Source organism: Chenopodium album, chromosome 14 (genome assembly GCF_948465745.1).
Source record: "Chenopodium album chromosome 14, dcCheAlbu1.1, whole genome shotgun sequence".
Lineage (NCBI taxonomy): Eukaryota > Viridiplantae > Streptophyta > Magnoliopsida > Caryophyllales > Amaranthaceae > Chenopodium > Chenopodium album.
The window spans coordinates 32,324,011-32,331,787 of NC_137847.1; the positions used below are offsets into that span (position 1 = coordinate 32,324,011).

Sequence of the window (7,777 nt, forward strand, 5' to 3'; positions counted from 1 at the left end):
AGGAATTTGTGTAGTTAGGCATTTGGGTGACAATTTCGGTAAATGGTAGAGAAAGGTGAAGTTGCTTGAGTATGTCAATGAATCTTCCAAATTGTTCATCTAACTTGTGTCTCATGAATTTTTGTGGATAAGGAAGTTTGGGTTTCATAATTTCTTTCTCTACTCTCACCTCACTAGGCTTCTCAATCTCAACCTCACTCAAAGGTGCACCATCTCTCTCATCTTCAACCAAAACCTCTTTTATGCCCTTTTTGGTCTCACTCTTCCTAGGAAAACTCTCTTCAAGAACCTTACCACTCCTTGTGACAATAGCATTGACCGGTCTCTTGGGATCTAGGCCTTGGAAAGGTAAAGAAGAAGGACTAGCATGGTCTTTCAAAGCATTAGCAAGTTGAGAAATTTGGTTTTCAAGCATCTTATTATGAGTCATTATTTCATTAAATTTCTTATCACTTGCGGCCATGTAAGTGTTCAACAACTTTGTTTGATTTTCTATGATTTCTTCCAAATTGGTTCTATGTGAAGAAGAAGAGGTTTGAACATAGGAATTATCATTTTGGGCCTTTGGAGCAAAACCGGGTGGGGGGCCCCTTTGAGAATTATTTTGAAAATTTCCCCTATTTTGATTGTTCCAATTACCTCTACCTTGATTATGGTTACCATAACCTTGGTTATGATTACCATAATTTTGGTTATGATTTTGGCTACTATAACCTTGGTTGTTATAGTTACCTTGGGAATTTACCACCACCTTGGTTGTAGTTGTCAAAATTGTCATGGTTGTTGTAATTCCTACCATTGACCTCTTTGATTCTCAAACCTAGAATCATGATTATTTGACACATAGTTCACATGCCCATTCACATTTCCATCTTGATCATCATACACATCCATACATGCATGAGGGAAACTAGAAACATCATGATCATACGACCCACAATCATCACAAAACAAGCATCCACTAGGCATGTTACTAGAAGTGGGAGGGGGTTGAGAATTAGAAGACATACCTCTCCCCTTATATTGGGAGGGAAGACTTGAAACTTGGTAGGTAGCACTTTCCAACTTCGCCTTAATAGCAGACATCTCCTTCCCCAAGTTTGTCATTTGTGAGGATAGATTGTTTATTGCATTTATATGATCAACCAAGTACACCGAAGAGCTACTCTTCCTAGTTGACTCTCTTTCTCCATCTTGCCAATCTCTATCCTACCTCACTACGTCTTCAATTATGTCCACCACTTCCTCTTCCGTTTTGTTCATGATAGGACCTCCGGCTCCTCCATCTAAACATGATTTTCCTTGAGGACTAAGGCCTCCATAGAAGATTTGAATAATTTGGTAAGTAGGAATTCCGTGGTGAGGACATTCTCTTTGATACTCTTTGTATCTCTCCCATGCTTCATAGAGACTCTCACTAGGCTTTTGCTTGAAACCTTGAATCAAAGCTCTAGCCTCCGCCGTTTTCTTGGGAAATTCCATTCACCTAGATAGTATTGCAATACTTTTCAAACTCCTTGAGATGATTTAGCGGGCTTTCATGCTTGGCCCCACTAAATTGTCGCCTCTCTATCAAAGTGATCATTGCCGGTCTTATTTCATAGTCATTTGCCGGTGTTGTAGGTGGAGTAATCCCACTCTCAAATCTATATGCACCGGGAATCCCCAATTCTTTCAACGCCACCCTAGGATTTTCTCCCATTCCTGCTTGTTCCTCTTGTTGTGGTTCTTCTTCACTTGAAATGCTAGGGCTCAAAGATCATCTAGCACCCCTTAACCTTGCAATAGTTCTCTCAATTTCCGGATCAAATGGCACTAGTGAATGACCACGTGCTCTATGCATAAAATTTCAAAAGAAATGGTTAGTAGCACGGCTAAAAGTGTAGCCTAAAACAAAATCTTTTTGTATTTTCAATTAAGGGTGAAATAGACTCAACAACTATAACAAAGCACCAATATCACCCCCCGACAACGGTGCCATTTGACGTAGGGAAAAGTAGGTCGTTTTCTACCCTTTCCTAGAGCCAAAGAAAACTTATAAACACTCGACCAACCTAATACGAATATATGGTAAGTCAAGGGTTGAACCCAAGGGCATGAGTAGGTGCAAGATATAGCCTAGGTCAAGCTACTTCGAAGATTGAGGGAAGATGCGGCCGGTAACTAGGTATCAAGAAAACTAGATTAATCGAGAAATTAAATATACTAAACACTAGGGATACTGTTCCACATGCAAGCTCAATGATTATGCTAATTGAAGGATCACTCAATCAATTCAAACGTTGCAAAGGACAAACAATAGTTACAATCAAAGGAATTCAAGAGCTATCTCCTATAAGCCAAGCTAGGGTTCACTATGAATGGCTAACTAGGAAAATCACAATCAAAATCAATCAATTAAAGCAATTCTCAAATCAAGGGTTCATGTCATTGAAATTTGTAATGCAATCTAGATTAATCTTATAGGTTGATCACTCCTAGTCTAATAAATCACATGCACAACCATGTCAACCAATTTAATTGCAACAATTCAATCAATCAAGGATCATCAACTAGCAAAAATCAACAATCTAGCATGCTTCCCCTTCTCCCTAGCAACTAATCTACTCACTAATCATGATGAAATTGAAAAACAAAACAAATTCAATAAAAATCATATTCATTTTAAGTTTAATCAAGAAGGAATTCAATCTCTCAAAAAATTCTAAAGCAAAGAAAGAAATTCAAATCAAACATTCAAAATTAAAGGAAATTGCAATAGAAGTAAATTCAAAGGAAAGAAATCTCACAAACTTTCATTGATGAGAAGAAGAAATCCAAGATCAAATTGAAATCCAAGATCAAATTCAAGTACTATGAAGTATCTTGAGCTTCTCTCTCTACTTTCTCTATCTACTAAATCTGGAAAAATATATGTCAAGTACAAAATGAGTCGTCCCCCTAAAAAGGAAAAGATTAAGGGTATAAATAGAAAAACGAGCGAAAGGGGCGGGACGCCTGGTGCGCGCGCACCACCAGGCCGCGCGCGCACACAAGTGGGTCCGCGCGCACGCACCCCCTATGCCGCGCGCGCGCACCCCTGCTCGGTGCTCGTGGCCTTACCTCCTTGGCTTGCTCGATCAATCTCCGTGCTCCTGAGCATCCTTATCATTGGTGTACTCGAGGCGATGCTCGTGAGAAGGGCAGCTCCTTTATCTTCCAAGCATTAGAATGCCTCAAGCCAAAGCATAACTTCCAAGGCCCTCGAGCTCGCGGAGCTAGCTTGAATTGCGCTTTCGGAATCCTGAACCTTGCTCCATCAACTTTCTTGAATGCGCTCGAGCTTTCTCCTTGGTGATCATAACTCGGGAAACTCAGCATACCTACAAAACAAATCAAGGAAACAAAGAATCGAGAGAAATAGTCGAGAAATGAACAAAATGACAAGAAAACCATTAAAAGCATGCATTTCTCTAAACTTACACATAAACACGCAAAGCAAGCATTATTATGTAAAAACACGGCAAAAAGGACTAAAAACGAGAATAAAACTATGAAGAAAACCTAGCCTAAGAGTGCCATAAATGACACTCATCAGCATTCTTGGGTTGAAGGACAACTAGAAGGACCCCCTTACTGTTACCCCTAATAATCCTCCTGAGCTTTTTGAGACTCTAGAGGTTTATGCTGGCTCTTTGAAGGGTGAAGTTCGCTTAGCCCTTACTGAACTGAGGGCTGTCTTTGGCATTGTGACCGCTGCTGATCATGCAGGATCTAGTCGTGCTGAAGCTGAGCCTTCCTCTTCCACTGTTGGGGGTGGACGAGAAACTCATCCTGCACCTAGGGAAGTTACTTTAGGGTTCGAGGCGTTAGTGGCGCAGGGTGCTTCTCCTGAGAAGCATTCTGTTGCGGCTTTCGGCCATGCGACACCTTAGATTTCTGTGGTAAATGAACCACTGAATCAAGCTTTTGATGATTCCAAAAATAATGATGACGACTTTGCTGACATCGTTCTTAAGTTTCCCGCTGAGAAGGCTGAGACTACTTCTATGGTGGGTGAGAAACCCACAACTTCTGCTGAGCATGTTCTGCTTTATTCTCCTAGCATTGGTACTACCGTTGCTACTAAGGACGCTACAGGTTCTTCTACTGAGGCTTTTGATTTTCAGCTCCCAAACGAGACTATTATGGAGCTACCAAGGATTCTACCTCGCCCTTTTGGGTTACGAGGCCGCTTGCGAAGCGCTAGCAGGGGAGGGTACTCTCAGCCTGGGGGTTCACACAAGCAGGATCATCTAGTTATTAATTTGGAGGATGATCCTGTGGTCTCTCCCTCAGCTGATGCTGATCAGCCCGCTGTTAAAAAGGCCCGTACTTCCTCTGCTCTTGATCCCTTCGCTTTTCACTCTGCCAACACTGGGCTTCTTGGTGAGAACACTACTAGGGAGACTGGCACCCAGAACTCCAGTGAGCTTAATTGATGTGTTCACCAGTTCTTGGATGATGCATTTGAGAACCCACTCTTTGCGACCTCGATCTCTACTGGGGCACTTTTCGTCCTACTAGACCTATGTAGTTTTGGGAGGTTCCCATTGATGCTTCTCTTCGCCCTCTGCTGTGTCCTATTGGGGTCGAGAACGCTCCATTCCGCCCTTTGATGAATGTTAGGGCTGATGAGTCCTTTTTTGTGGACAATCCACAAAACGGTGGCACCTTGGGTTACCGCCTTACTTAGGGCATTCGTCTCCTAGCTGACTCTACTAGCAGCTCAGTCAGTCTCCCTGCCACCACTGCGTGCCATGATCTGTAGAAGGTTAGCTTTTATATTTCTAGCTTTTTCTTTTTGTTTTGATTTCCTCCTTCTGCTTATTTCTTATTTTTGTTGCTTTGCTTATCTGCTTCAGCTTATTTTTCTTTGCTTTTTGGCTTAGCTTATTTTCGTCATTCTGTTTGCTTGCAGCTTACCAAGTCTGTTGGCAACTTGGCTAATGCCTTGCTTACAGTGGAGAAGGAGTACCAGAACCAGGGCTTGACCCTTACTCAGAAGGATAAGGAGATTCAACAGGCTCGTTCTGAGAGGGATGCAATGGTTGGTGAGGTGACTTCCTTCAGAGAGAAGACGGGTGCCCTACAACTACAGCTGGGAGAGTTCCAACTCACCAAGATGAAGCTGGCGGATTGCAAGGGATAGCTGGGAACTTCTCAGGCTAGGGTGCAAGCGTTGGAGGCTGAGATGGCTGATCTACAGGCTTGACGAGAGAATGAGCTTAAGGCTGCTAGAAAGGAGGCACTTAAGTCTTTTGTGCTTTCTCCTGCTTTTGCCAAGTTGCTCTCTGATCGCCATGATGGAGGTTGGGAGGCCGCAGCCTGCTGTGTAAGCGGTCTCTATGGTGGGGGTGAGGAGCAGCACGCTCATTTCAACGCCTTTTGGGTTAAGGTTGAGGCTGCTCGGGAAGCTAGCCTTTTTGATCTGCCTGTTGACCATCCTCGCATTGCTAACTGCAAGGTCCCCAATCATGCCGTGCTGAATTTGGAGGTGCCTTTATGCACTGATATTGCTGCCGCCATTGGAGTGGAGACTTTAGCTGATGAGCAATAAAGGTTTTGGCGGATGTTTCCCCCTTCTTCCAGCGGTTCATCAGAGTTTCCCTCACCTAAGTCTGTAGTCACTAGGTAGCTTTTGTAGCCTTCCTACTGAATGTTTACTCTGTCTTGGTGGACAGAGGTTCAGCTTGTTAGTACATGCGTTTGATAACTTCTTTATAGCCTTCCAACTGAATGTTTACTCTGTCTTGGTGGATAGAGGTTCAGCCTGTATGCTTGTTTGTACATGCTGATGGGCCATGGTGTAGTTTCACCTAAACCTTAGCTCAGCAGCCCCTTTGTTGTACCCGGGGGAGCCTCGTAGGTTGGGCTTTCTTGTTGCTCTTTCTCTTACTACTTCTTTGACTTTGTTTCCTAACTTGGCTGTATAGGGCTTTCCTATCCTTTGGCCTTTTATTGCGCTTGGTGGGAACCTGTCAAATTTTATGCCTTTCATCTTATTTATGACAAAGGCTTATACTATGTGTCTTCTACTTAGTTTTTGTAGAGACTTTCTTGTATATCATTTAACTTGCTTGGCTGTATCTTGTTTGTATATCGTTCAGCCTGTATTGTTGTGACTTGTTCATGTCATCCAACTTGTTTTGCTATGACTTATTTAAGTCGTTTAGCTTTTTGGCTGCTTATTTTTATATCGTTCAGCTTGTTTTGCTGCGACTTGTTTATGTCATTCAGCTTGTTCTGCTGCGACTTATTTATGTCATTCAGCTTGTTTTGCTGCGACTTATTATTTTATGCATCTTACTTATCTTTATAAGAGCTTATTTCTGGTCCATCTTCTCTCTCCCCATAAAAGAGGTGAACTGGGTGGAACCAAGAGAACCTTGGTGATGCCTGCTCAGCCTGCCCCTTTGCTTTTCGTTCGCCTTCCTTGCTCAAGTTGAACGTGCCAGGCCTCCCCCTCAGGCGTCCTCGAGGTGGTGCCCTGTTTTACTTTGAGCAGGCAAGTTGAACTTAGGGAAGTGTGCTCTCCTTTGCCTAATGATTTCTTGTTGCATCTTATTGTGATGTTTTTAGCCTTTAATATTTCTATGGCATTTTCTGCATGTTAGTGTGTAATGCTAAAGCATAACTCAACAGGTAAACATGTTTAACAAGATCATATGGTATACTCCTCACGTAGAGGCTCGTATTTCATTGAATTCAAATTACTTAAGTTGCCTTGATTAACATCACATAATTTTAAACAATGTCTTTGCATAACTTAAACAAAGTTTTTTTTATTTCTACTTGGCCATTTGTCTTTTAAACAAAATATTTCTTTAGCACATATGCGTTGAAACTATTCCTTAAGACCTCACCTTCTTGATCTGCGAGGAGGAAAGCGCCTAGCCCTACTTGCTCATGGATGATGAAAGGGCCTTCCCAGTTGGCTGACAGCTTTTCATGCTAGTTTCCTCTTCCTACAGTTGTTGTCCTTCTGAGAACCAGGTCTCTAGGCAGCATTTCTCAGTGCTTGACTCTCTTATTGAAAGCCTTTAAGATTCTACTTTTTTAGGCTGCTAGCTTAAGAGTTACTTTTAGCTGTATCTCTGGCAGGAAATCCAGCTCCTCCAGCAGGCGCTTCTCATTCCCTTGCTGCTCATAGTGTTAGATTCTCAGGCTAGGGATTTGCACCTCTACTGGAACTACTGCGTTTGCCCAATAAGCCAGGGTGAAAGGACTTTTTCCAATAGACTCCTTCTCTGTCGTTCTGTTTGCCCATAATACTACTACTACAAAACTTGGAAAAAAGACCCCCAATTAAAGACCCGTTATTTAACCAACGGGTCTGTTTGATGTAAAAGATCCAATATTAATTATAATGGGTCTCTTATGTGTATTAAAAAAAAAGAGTGACAAATGGGAGACCAGTTATCAATCCTAACAGGTCTCTTATTTTATTAGGTCCCACACCTCTAATTAGAGAAGGAAATTGAAAGATCCGTTGACTAATATGACGGGTCTTTTAGCTTTGCTCTTACTTCTGCTAGTAGAATTGCCCTGATCTTTTTATTTTCATCATTATATCCCAAAAGACATTAACCTATTCTCTCTCTACAAAACCTCCGCCCAAGCCCAACCCATAATTAAAACCCTCATCCTTTCCTTATGAATGCGCCGCCATCACTTCTTCAATTCCCTTCTCCATTGAATCAATACTCTGTCATTCTTCTCCATTAAATAAAAAATACTACATTTATTCTAAGAATGG

General features: G+C 42.1%; 1 non-coding gene across 1 annotated transcript; it reads left to right on the plus strand.

Annotated features, from left to right (window-relative positions):
• Positions 1–1,351: 1,351 nt before the first annotated feature.
• Positions 1,352–1,457, plus strand: LOC145580318 (small nucleolar RNA R71). The gene has a single exon (XR_014099384.1). It is a non-coding gene; the product is annotated as a small nucleolar RNA R71 (small nucleolar RNA).
• Positions 1,458–7,777: the final 6,320 nt, after the last annotated feature.